The following is a 12,594-nucleotide window of genomic DNA, read 5'->3' on the forward strand; positions in this document are numbered from 1 at the left end:
AGCAAATGGCCACGAGTGCATGTCCAAGGGATTAACCGTGCTACTGTTTCCCGCTCCTGTCTCCAGAGTGGGAGTCCCTGTTTTGGGTTACCATACACGTCATCTGCTCAGTTGACAACAGGTGTCTATTAAATTTTCAGTTGCTGCAGGTTATTAAGCAAAAGGCACCCGAATGAATTTGAGAAAAGTGCTGTGTGTGTAAATGAATGTAAGAGCAGGAGGGAGTGTGGGAATGTTTTGTTTGTGAGTGTGTGTAGGAGTGAGGGTGGGCGTGAAGGTGGGTATGTATATGTAAGTGCATGTGGTACGTGGGTGCGATATGGGTGAGTGATGGGTGTAGCAGTATAAGCATGTGAGTGTGCAAATGCACGCTGTGTAGAGTGTGCGTGTGCATGCACAAGTGTATGGACATGCCCCTGGACACAGGAAGCGCCTCTGCTCTTGCTCGGATTGAAATGCTCTCTGCGTCTTTCATTCCTTGGACCTACTTGGACTGACCAAGCCAGAGGTCTCCAAATATTTTGGGCTGCAAATACCAGTAAAAAATTTTTGATATATAGGTGTACTTTCTTATAAATAATAAACATGTACTGCTAGAAATCCATATATTAAATATTACAATGAAATCATGTTCTTTTTATTTCTTAGTTAAGAAAATAAATACAAATGAAAGGTCTATTGCTTCTTTCCCATATTCCAGTAGCTCATGTTGGAGGCCACTCCTCTGAACCAAAATGGCCCCTAATCTGGGTTCTCACCCCACTCCTACACATGCGCGCGTGCACTCACACACACACACACACACACACACACACACACACATCCTGATGAGGCTTTGCATTGGATCACTCAAAGCAAATGCCAGGTGATGGACTGCAAATGGGATCTGTGTTCATTTGCACATCAAGACAACCTCCAATTTGCAATGCTGATGCCAATTTCTAGAAGTCAATAGACTAGGGACAAAAGGAAGAGGAAGATGCAGAGATGAGTTCTAAAACATCAAGTGGACTCCTTCAGGTTATATGGGGGTGGGAGGGTGGGTGTTCATATGTTTTCTGAATGTACTTGCTGGCTAGCATGGTGAGGGGCTGGGTTACACATCTCAGAAACGACAGTCGATTCCCGCAACAATTGACAATAAACATGCCTGCAAAGTGCATTAGCTAACTATTGCTGGAATAACTTAAGTAAAACATTTTTAAAAATTCATTGCATTTTCTCTTAATGACATGGAACGGAGAATATCTTTTTGAAAGCCTTAACAGTTCTCTAGAGAAAGAGAGTGCCCAGATTCTACTCTGTAGGACAGTATGCTATAAAATGAAGAAAAGACAGCAAAAAGGTCATCTCCAAGGCCTGACCACCTGACAGGGGTAAGGCTGATTAGGCCAAACCCTGAGAAAGCTGGTGGTGCTGGTTTTATATGCGCCTGTCTCTTGTCTGTCACTACTGGGGTGCTACCGAGATAAGCTCTTGAGATGTTTAATTAATGACATTTTATGCTTGTATCAAATTTCTTTCTCCAAGTACCCCTATATCCATTATTTCACTGAAGACTCACAGTGACCGTATGAATGAGTCTCAAAAGAGTTTAATGTACAGAGGTCTGGTTTTTTTTGTTTGTTTCTTTGTTTTCTTAATTTTCCAGGAGAAGAAACAACTTGGAGAGTGAGCGTCCAGCACCTCCTCCACCCTGGTGGGATGCTCTGGGCTGGATTTCACTGGGTTGGAGCCAGTGGGGAACTGGCTTACTGCGAGGGATTCCTGAGTGTTGACTCAGCCACAGAACTCCAAGAGGGCAGAGAGCTAAAAGTGCTAAAATGAGTTACGGATGAGGTGCCCACCATGCCTGACTGGGTGAGAAGACCAGCCTCTGCCCTCAGGGGTTTATAATCTAACATCACGAGTGGGGCCAATGTTTTTGAGACTTGTAAATGAGTGAGAAAGAAAACTAGCACAATTTTGTAAGTATGTGCTTTCTCAGTTTAAGAAAATTTGTATATTTGTTCCTTTTGTTCTGAAAGTTGTTGAATACGGCATGATACAATGAGTTTATGATCAATTAATCAGGAAAAGACAAGATTTAGGCAAAAGAGAAGGGGCCCATAAGTTACGAAAGAATGCACATTGGAAGTCAGAAAAGGTTTGCTAACTGAATCAACAGCTGCCACAAGCACTGGTCGGGGTGAGAAGGGTGGGTAATAAATGTTGAAAGGATCCCAAAGGTCCATCATGCAAGAAAAATGAGAAGTTCAGTGACAATCAGGGTGAGTCTGCAGAGAGAATATAGGTTCTGATTCGCCCAAGAGAGTCCGAGATTTTGCCTCTTTTCCCATAGTAATTATGAATAGTGCCACCTTTCATTCTCAATTGTATCCCTTCTTGGAGGATAAACTACGAAATCACAGTTCTCAAAAGCCCACAAGATGCACTGAATTGCCAGATAGTACCTCGTTCAGCCAAGCTGTCTTCACTGGCTTCTATATATGTACAACCTCTCCAAGGGGCTAAAACACACCCCCTCAGCCTGCCCTGAGGTGGGAAGCTTCCATTTTCTCCTGAGTAGGAGCTTACAGTTCTTAGTTCTTTGATTCTCAGGACACACTGTCTCCCTAGAATACAAGAAGAATGGGTGGGGAAGGAGAGAGAAGAGGTAGAAGGGAGAGGGACAGCTGAGATTTGGAGGTTGGGGCCGTCAGAGCGAAGTTAATAGTGAGTAGAGGTCTTTCTCACTGTAGAGAAGCCAGCGAGGAAGGTGAGAGGACCTGGTGCATCGAGACTTGTGTTCTGCTCCCAGATTCCACAGCCAGTTGCTGAACCTCAGTTTCCTCATCTTTAAAATAGGGGATAATAATATCTGCCTTCCAGCATTAGTGTGACCTTTAGAATATAATCATTATAAAGAATCAGGCACAGAGTAGGTACTCAATAATGGTAGCTGTGGTAGGAATGATGATGTGTACCTACGAGGAATTTTCCTAAAACCAAACCACCTAAAATACGAGGCCTATCAAGCTTTAGCCTCCACCCTGTAACACTGTGGCTTAGGTCACCCTCAAGCAAAGAGACACAGGAAGTCAAGGGTATTCAGTAGGTGACCTTGGTGATGGGCCAAGGGACACATTGTGGCTGAGGCACCAACAGCATCTGCTACAAACCCCCAAGCAGGTATTCTTATTTAAGTACAATTATAAAACTACACACAAAGGGAAAGTTTTTAAAGGAGTAGATTTAAAAAATGGATGGAAGTTGAATCTTTTCTTCCCAAAGGGGGTCACCCTGCTCATCCCCTAGGGAGCCTGTCTCCTCTCTCATGATCACTGCCCTTCCCAGATGACCCATAACAGATATTTAAGCATCTGGGGAGCTCAAAATAGAAGCCCTGGAAGCCTCACATCCATACCAGGCCCAGGTCTTGATGCTGGGGATTCAATGCACAGCCCTAGCAGGTGTTTGGAAAATGCCTGCTGACTGTAGAGTAGCCTGAAAGTGTAAGGGGCACAGGCAGAACAATAGCTTTTGTCCGTGCCACTTTTAATAAACACGCGCACCTGTAAGAGCCTGTGGGTTGGAGGAAGTCCCCCAGAACTGGGAGGTATCTTATACAGCAGCAGAAAATCCATGGACTCCAAAAACCACACTTCACAACTGAAGTTGAAGGAGGCTTTTGGACGCTTAACGGTTAAGAAATAACAGCAATAAACAATCAAAGATTATGCACAACGTCTGCTTTTAAGGGTTGGTGCAGGGGCTGCCAGCGGCCCGCTGCATTTTCTGGTCTTGGTGTAAGGAAAACCTGGCTGCGTTTTCTAAACACGTACACCAGGGCCACACGGGGGCGCTCGAGTCGGCGCCTTCGATCTGGGTTTCCTGCTGCTTCCTCTCGGTAAAGACGAGGCGGAGGAGGAGGATGACGGTGAGCGGAGAGACGCTACTGGATGATTCGTTGCTTGGCCCATGGCCACTAAGGCAGTGACTCAGGCTGATCGGCCTTGGGTGTTTCAAAACTATGTGGGTGCCGGCCCAGAAGGTTTCCCTCTCACTTTCTAAGTACTCTCCCAGCACAGTGGCCTGGGGCACTGGTTACTGTTATTAGGGGGAGCGGGGGCGCGGGTAGATTACGGGAGGGTGGAGGAGAACTGAATTAAAAAACGCAATTTACAAAGAAAGTAACCTCCTAACCTGCCACCAGGGGAGCAAGTGAATACCCCCAAAGGAGGATCTTGGAGGACAGTTGGCTGGGGGTGGGGGTAATGGCCTGTTCTTCCGTGTGTCACCATGGTGTCCTTGGCATGAAAGGCATGCTTGCCCTCAGCGCCTGCCAGCTTCGGTAAAGCCTCCAGCCTGAGATGCAGGGCAGCTGGCTCCTAAGCAGAGCAGTGCTAAGCATCTGGAACACAGGGTCTCCCGCACCCACAGCCTTCACCTTCATCACCACATATACACCTGTCCACTCCCAGGGGACCGACCAGCGGCCGAAACACCCAGCATCACTAGGCACCGCAAGGCAAGCCTGGGCTCTGGCTCCAGGGTACAGGTTGGCCTGTCTTAAAGATCAGGGTGGATCCCCAAAGCACTGATCCAGCAGATAAATTAGGATCACAGAAGAATTCAATAAGCTGCAATTTTTAAAAACGATTTTGGAAAAGAAAAGCACATTTTAATTTTTTGAAAACATGGAGCAGAATGCAAATTTTGAAGTATTAATATTGTTATTTTTTTAAAAGACAAAATAGTACTTCAAAGAATTCCTGGCTTGAGGCCAGCTGGGGGGAGGGGTGTTCATTCCCCCGTACCCTCTTATCTGTGATGATAAACCAATTAAGTAAAAAAAAAATCAATTAAAGCAGAGAATCATGCTAAAAAAAGATATATATATATATATATATATATATATATATATATATATACTTTAAATACTTTAACTGACAGCATATATTCAAACTTAAAATATTTATCTGAAAACAAATATATATACCCATTGGCCAATAACAAGACCAAGGACGTCATGTGCTCTCATAGACACTATGATTATCTATGATTTCTATTCAGTGGAATTCTATTCTATTTCTCTATAGTGGAGCAAAAACTTAAAGATATTTAGGAAACAAATGGAATTTAGAATCTTGTTAAAGCTTTATTATCTGCCCCCACCCCCAGGATTTTATCGTTTTCTCTCTCACATAATTCAACAGCAATTTTATTAGCAACTCATCTTCATTGACTCTTTCCAACACGTTCCAACTGCGTTTTCACAGAAACTTTTTTCATGCTCATATTTCATTGCTTTAAATGAGATTGAGTCAAATCATGTAATTACAAACAGGAACAAACACAAGTGACTTCTGATAAACACACAACTAAAACGATCTAGACAGAAGGGCATGGTGTTCTAGAGAACAGACTGCTACACTATAACAGAGCTTTCAAGTGCACCCTTGGGCGTCAGTCAGAGGCACTGGGAGGCAGAGTTCATTTAGTATTTCAGTAAAGAGACAGGTTAAGAGAACATCTCCCAAACTTTGGTGGAAATGTCTGAAAAGTCACAGATTTGTCATTTCTAACATGGCCAAATTTATTAGATATAATTTATATGCAACTCTTCAGAAAAACAAATATGAAACCCAAGCAAGGAGCGCCTGCACCCACATGTGCTTCCACCAGTCACCTGACCCCGTTACCCCTGGTCCAAATTAACATGGTTTTACTACAAGGCTGACCAAATCTTAGCCTTGCACTGCAAACAACCCAGTTTACCTAGGATTTAAAAATTATTCCCAATTGAAAAGGCAGTCACATTAAGTGAAAGCTAAAACAATAAAGCTTTTGGAAGAAAAACTAGGAGAATATCCTCATGATCTTGGTGGGGGGCGGACAGTACTTTCTTCAAATAGAATACAAAATGGGTTAACTATAAAATTTTTAGAAAAGGATAAATTTGACTTCATTTATTAAGAGCTTCTATTCATCAAAATATATTCTTAAGGAGTGAAAAGGCAAGTCACAGACTAGAAGAAGGTACTTGCAATTCATATATTCAACAAAGAGTCATATCTGGAATATATAAAGATATCCTACAAATCAATAAGGGAAGACAATCCAATAGGAAAATGGGCAAAAGACTTGAGCAGTCACTACTAAAAGAGGACATCCAAATAGTCAATAATCACATAAAAGATGCTCAACAAAATGCAAAGTGATCAAAGAAATGCAAATTAAAATCAGAATAAAATCGAAGGATGCATGGAGAAAAAGAATGTGGTATATACATAAAATGGAATATTATTCAGCTTTGTAAAAGAAGGAACTTCTAGCACATGCTATAACATAGATGAACCTTGAATACATTGCGCTAAGTGAAGTAAGCCAGTCACAAAAGGACAAATACTGTACCAGTCTACTTATATGAGGTATTTGGAGTAGTCAAATTCATAGAGACAGAAAGTAGAATGGTGTTTGCCAGGGTGAGAAGGGGGGAAATGGGGAGTTTTGTGTTTAACAGGTACGGAGTTTCATTTTGGAAAAAACAAAAAATATTCTGGAGATAGATGGAGGTGATCACTGCACAATGATGTGAATGTACTTAACGTGACTTAAGGATTAAAATGGTAAATTTGAATGTTAAGTATATTTTACCACAATAAGAGAAGAACATAATTACACCGAAACACATCCACCAGAACAGCTGAAAGTGGAAAGAGATGAACAATATACCATGTTTTGGCAGGGTTGCGGAGCAATTGAAACTCTGACACACTGTTGGTGGGAGTGTAAGTCAGTACAGCCATTTTGGAACACTGACAGCATCCACTAAAGCGGAACAGCTGCAACCTATGACTCAGCAATACTATTCCGAGGTATGCATGCACCACCAATGTGTACATTTGTTCACCAAAAGATGCGAACTAGAATGTTCACAGCAGCACTATTTGTACGAGCCCTGAACTGGAAACAACCTCATATCCCCCCACAAGAATGGATAAATGTAGTCCCACAATGGACTATTCTACAACAATGAAAATGAACAATCTATACACAAGAACATGGACAAATCTCACAAACATAATGCTGAATGAAAGAAAGCAGACACAAAAGAAGGTGGACCATATGAATCCATTTATTTGAAGTTCACATCCAAGTAAACTTTTTCTCAGCTCTTAGAAATGAAGACGGCAGGAAGAGGGGAATAATGACAAGACAGTGCGTGGAGGGGGATGGTCATTTCTATCTCTTCGTCTAAATGCTGATCGCATGGTCTATTCATTTTGTACCCTTATGAACTATGCATTATTCTGCGGGTTATGTTGTTTTCATTTTAAAAAACTGACTTGAAAGAACAAAGTCAGTCATATGCAGCACTACATATAATGAAGTATTCAATTATGGAATATTTAAGACACAAGAGTGTGGGGAACTTAAGCCATAATGGAACACTGGTGAAGTGAAATAATGCATGCAGCTTCAGCTAGAGTGTAATTCACCATCAGGGAGTCAGTTAGGAGAGGGGAAAATTGAAGTCAAGGAGCTAATGGCACCAGAAGGTGTTAGAGCATTTACCACCAATGTTGTTCATCTTGGCATCTAATCACATGTTTGTTATTTAAATGTCTGCTGAGTGGTCCTCTTAACTGTAAGCTCCCTGAAAGCAGGGACTCTGGTGACACTCCTCTAGCATAAATCAAACCTAGCATAGGGCCAGGCATGTCAAAAGACCCAAAACACTTGTTTAATAACAATATACCATAATGCTAGAATTATATGACAACAATATAATAAACCTGTTATCATCCTATGCAAGGACTTAGAAATATTAGAATATCTATCCAGGGGCAACTTTATAATAAACAAGTAGCTTGGGCTTTGAAACATGACAGAACTTGGGCACATTATGTAATCTCCCTGGCCTCTGCTCTACAATCTCAAAGTGAGGGTATTAGTGACCTTATAGGGTTGGTGTGAGGTAATAAATTATGAGATAATGGGGGACCAGGAACAAAATTATGTGGCAGCAGCACACAGGCAAGCATAGTAGTTGTTTTCTCCTAAACCCGGTGTATACTTCTGACCCTAAAGAGAAGACTGGAAGCGAAATCTGGATATTTCTCCATGCTTCATCTCCTCACATCTTCCTGAAGCCAGCTGCTGGGGAACTGCACATCAAGGCTTTCTGATCTGTCACCGGGTATCCCCTTTGCAGCCACAATTTTGTCTTTCATAAGCCAGCTGTCTCTTCGTTATTAATTTCATAACTCAAGTCTTGATTCAGTTCCATAACTCATGAATAACTTGATAACCCAGTTAGATCAGGGATTGGTTATAAAAAGCATTACAAATTTTTAAGTACAAATATGTACTCGATGCCACACTTAACTGTTACAAGCCTCTTCCCCAGGTCTCCCTCCCATGAAGTCCCTTTCCTTCCCTAACCCAACGCCCACATGACCCTCCTTCTGCTGGAGGAGGCAGGTGCTGGGAGCTCTCAGCCTTGCTGTGACCTTCACAGGTGTCAATGTGGGTTTGGATGGGGAGCCCAGAGACTGAGATCCAGTTCAACTTCTGCCTCCCTCTGCCTATGAGATGCTGGGCTACCCTCTTTGAGCTTTGGTTCTCTCCTCTGAAAACTGAGGAATTGGATACTCTGCTTCCTTCCTATTTAGGTCAGTTAGGGTTCTATGGCAAGTAACATAGACTGAAAAAAGCAGGTTCAACACACAGGGAAATTTATTGGGAGGATGCTGGATTGTCTCATGGACTCTAAGGAAGACCTGAACCCCAAGCCACAGGAAGAGCGAAGTAGAGCTGCCCAGAATACCCCAGTAATGGAGGTTGTGGAGTTGCCCTCTTATCAATGTGACTGAGCTCTAGGCAACCACAAATTTTTGAGTCAATGACAAACAACAGATGAATTAACTGAATTCTAGGTGGAATCAATCAGGTAAGTGATGTTGATATATTCCCAACTGTAAGGCAGCAGAGTTCATTATGAAGTAATGGCAACTGCTGAGCCCTCCACAGACCAAATACAGCCATTCAAATTGGAAGGCCGGCAGCGAGAGCCTTGCTTGGAGCCACCTGTGTGGGAGGGCTGCGCCACATCATGGATTACCGGATGGTTCCTCTCTCCCTAGCAAGGGGCAGGGGCAGGGAAGGGCTCTGAACTTAGGTTCTGAAGATGTGCTCCACATTTGTAAGATTTATTGAGCATCTAATACAAGCCAGCAGGCACTGTCGAGATCTGCCAGTAACTAACCATCTCATGCAGGTCAAATTTTCTGAACACCTCTAAGCATTCATTTCCTCATTTTAAAACTGATCAGTACCTGTTTCCCCGAAAAGGAGACCTAACCGGAAAAATAAGCCCTAACATGATTTTTCAGGATGACATCCCCTGAACATAAGACCTAATGTGTCTTTTGGAGCAAAACTTAATATAAGACCAGGTCTTATTTTCAAGGAAACACGGTAATAGCAGGTCATCTTCAAATCTCTTATCAAGCAATGTGCTGTTCAAACACTGAAGCTAACTTTCCTCTATTTTGAATTAACTCCATGACATCTTGTTCAGCTAGCTTTAGAGTCCTCGTGTCCTCATTGAGGGGTGTCACATTGTGGGAACAGAGTCAGGAGTGCAGTTTCCAGGCTCTCGGCCTCACGTGGAAAGGTGCTGGCTCAGGTAGTAAATGGCCATCAGCTGTGGCTAGTTGGCCGTCAGCTGTAACCAGTGAGCCATTGGCCACTAATATGACGCCGTGGGTACACTAGCAGCAAATGGGGGGCTAGCAAGAAGATGGTGGCTGAGCTAGCAAGCGCGGATTGCAGTTAGCACGGCGAGTTGCAGCTAGCAAGTGAGGTGGGTTGGCAGAGAGAAGTGGACGGCAGGTTGCGGATCGTGTGGCTCCTGCTTCCTGTGTCTCCAACCCAGCCGCCAGCGAGAAAGAATATAGTGGTATGACTCCCCTATCTGTGGCTCCGTGGGTGTTCCTTTTTGGCCTCACCATGTCCTGTGTTCTTATGTGGGGAGCGGGAGCTGAGACCCCGCATGACACCTGCATGACCCACGTGAGCAGTAAATCAGGTGACTGATGAGCTGGATGCAAGTGTCATCTGACTGCCAAAGGAGACCAGCATCAGATCTGAAGAGCATCTCTCACACTTATTTTTCAGAAACCAAAACATTCCCCCTTTGGTTTATCCATTTGTGGATTCACTGAATGTCTCATTTATTCAACAAGCAAGTATTTGGTGCTCACCTTGGCCCAGGCATTATGCGGGGGACCGGGTGCTCACGTGCTATAGGAAGTGCAGCCGCTCCACGCTGGTCACACACAAACAGCACAATCAGGGAGGACGGAGCACGTGGTAAGAGGACGGGAAGAAGCCAGGAGAAAAAGCAAAGCAAGATGCACGAGAAGGAGAGGACGTGATACATGGAGTGAGGTCCTGGGGACAGGGTGGCAGATGGGAATGGAACCGGAAGAAGACAGTATTCCCTTCAGTTTTTTTTGAAAAATCCCTAAAAGTTAACCAGTTTCCAGGGCAGCAAGACCCCTTTGATAATTTGAGTCTTCTAAGTGCTTGGATTTGGAAAGAGTCAGAAGTGAGAGCTCTCTTTACCGTCTGCGCGTCGGGCCACGCCCCTAGACACTGTTTCCTTCTGCCCAAAGGGCCAGCGGCTCTCTGCATCTTTTCTCTGAGGCTCCCTTAGTCTCAGCTTCTGCTGCCCGAATTCAGTCCCACGGGAGGGTGAGTGGGAATTAAACATGGTTAAAAAGCCACAAAAGGGAGCGTACACAAGAGAGTAAAATTATTTATACATGGGCATCTTCCACGGGGAGAAATCATTTCCCTATCGCTCTTTTATGTCTCAGACTAAGGCTTTAAGCACAACTCAGTTTTCGCTTTTCCATTCCAATTAGCTGCATATTTTTAGCACGTGTTATATAAGGCTCATCTGCCCAAATCCGTTGGCTTGGGGCCTTTCCTTCCTTTCATTTCACTGGTAGATTGACCCGCGTGGTGGGATGACAAGTCTGTAAATAGCCTGCCCGAGGAGGGGTGGATGGAAAGAGAGCTCTTGAGATGAAGTGAGGGTTTGTATTTGGCATGCCAGAGCTAAATCCATCCCTTCTAAAAGGGGAAAGCAGCAAGAACACACAATTCCAAATTGAACTGCCATGCATTAGGAAAGGCCTGCTCCACGTACAACAAGCACGTGAAAACAAGAAGCACCGCTGAGACAGGTGGAGCTAAGCACCCACCCAGAGGCCCCCCCGACTGCCACTGAGAGGGCCACAAAGTTAGCCAGCCTCAGGTACAAAACGCTCCAGGGGCTCCATGAGCTTCAGAATCATCTAATGCTGGTTGTGCATGTACTATGCGCACGACTTGCAGGCCTTTCTAGGGAAAATTAAAAAAAAGCTCATCAGCACTGTCGATGGAGAGGCAGGAAAAAGCATGAAATGGGAATGAGAAAAACCTCACCCCCACCCCATCTCTGTCATCAGCTCCTGTTGTTCTAGGGATGACACTTCACCTCTGTCAGGACCAGCATCCTTGTGTTAAAAACATCTATCATCACTTCTATGAACAGCGTTGCAGAAAGACACAATGAATGTGTCCCGAAAAGTATAACGTTAAATTCAAATGTAAAGCATTGTTGTTATGAGTCTAAACCTCAATCGAAGATTACACGCCCTGAGTCAAATTTGCAAATGTTGCTGGGACTAAGCCGCCTTCTCTCAGACATCACAACATAGAACAAGTTTCTCTCGAACCAGAGCCTAGAGAAGCATGGAGGGAGGTGAGAGGGAACCCTGTAAGTCAAGTTCAGGGCGGCGGTGCTACCTGAGAGCCCAGAAGACAGACACCCATCCCCAGGCCCTGGGCTCACTGAAGCCAGGTCCACAGACACTGGGATGCTTCAGCCCTCCATCCTCTTCTTCCTCCTCCGAGTTATGCACCAAGGCAACAGCTACCACAGAAGGCACACATCTGAATAAAACTTGGGATGTTTCAAAGAGTACCTGAAGTCACTATGGAAAAGTCTTTCTAGAGCGAAAGAAAAATAAGGCAATATTTTTGCCTCAGCATCCATCAGCAGTTAGCAATGATATGTTTAACCAATTTAATGAGAAGACAAATATTTGAATCCAGTGCAGGAGAGAGTACCAGCCTCCAGGAGATGGAGGTGACCTGCTGATTTACAGTTCTGGAGATGGAAACCCTCTCCAACGCCCCTGTGGCTGAGCTACAGAACTGTGTAACGTATGTCAGGCTGTGTACATTTGGAGCAGCACTTACTGACTAGTGCTTAGCGTGCCTGGGTCCTGGTTAGGCCCTGGGATGCTGTAAAAAGTTATGGCCTTTGGGTCAGATGAGCGTGGATCCAATTGGTTTTACTAGGTGATTTTGAGGGAGGCATTTATTCTGTTTATGCACCTGTTTTCAGTTTTGTAAAATGGTGATAATAATACCTGCTTCACAGGAGCTTTTGGGGATTAAATCAGATGATGTATATAAAAATACACATTTTTTGAAAGTGTGCATAAAAAGCACAGGGCCCAGCACATTTAGCAGGGTTTAACAAATATT

The 12,594-nt window shown here is 43.9% G+C and overlaps 1 protein-coding gene across 3 annotated transcripts in view; it reads right to left on the reverse strand.

The window, feature by feature from the left end:
- The window catches only part of PRKCE (protein kinase C epsilon), a 467,029-nt gene that overhangs the window by 197,973 nt on the left and 256,462 nt on the right, over positions 1 to 12,594 (reverse strand). The window lies entirely within an intron of this gene.

Source organism: Rhinolophus ferrumequinum, chromosome 13 (assembly GCF_004115265.2).
Source record: "Rhinolophus ferrumequinum isolate MPI-CBG mRhiFer1 chromosome 13, mRhiFer1_v1.p, whole genome shotgun sequence".
NCBI lineage: Eukaryota > Metazoa > Chordata > Mammalia > Chiroptera > Rhinolophidae > Rhinolophus > Rhinolophus ferrumequinum.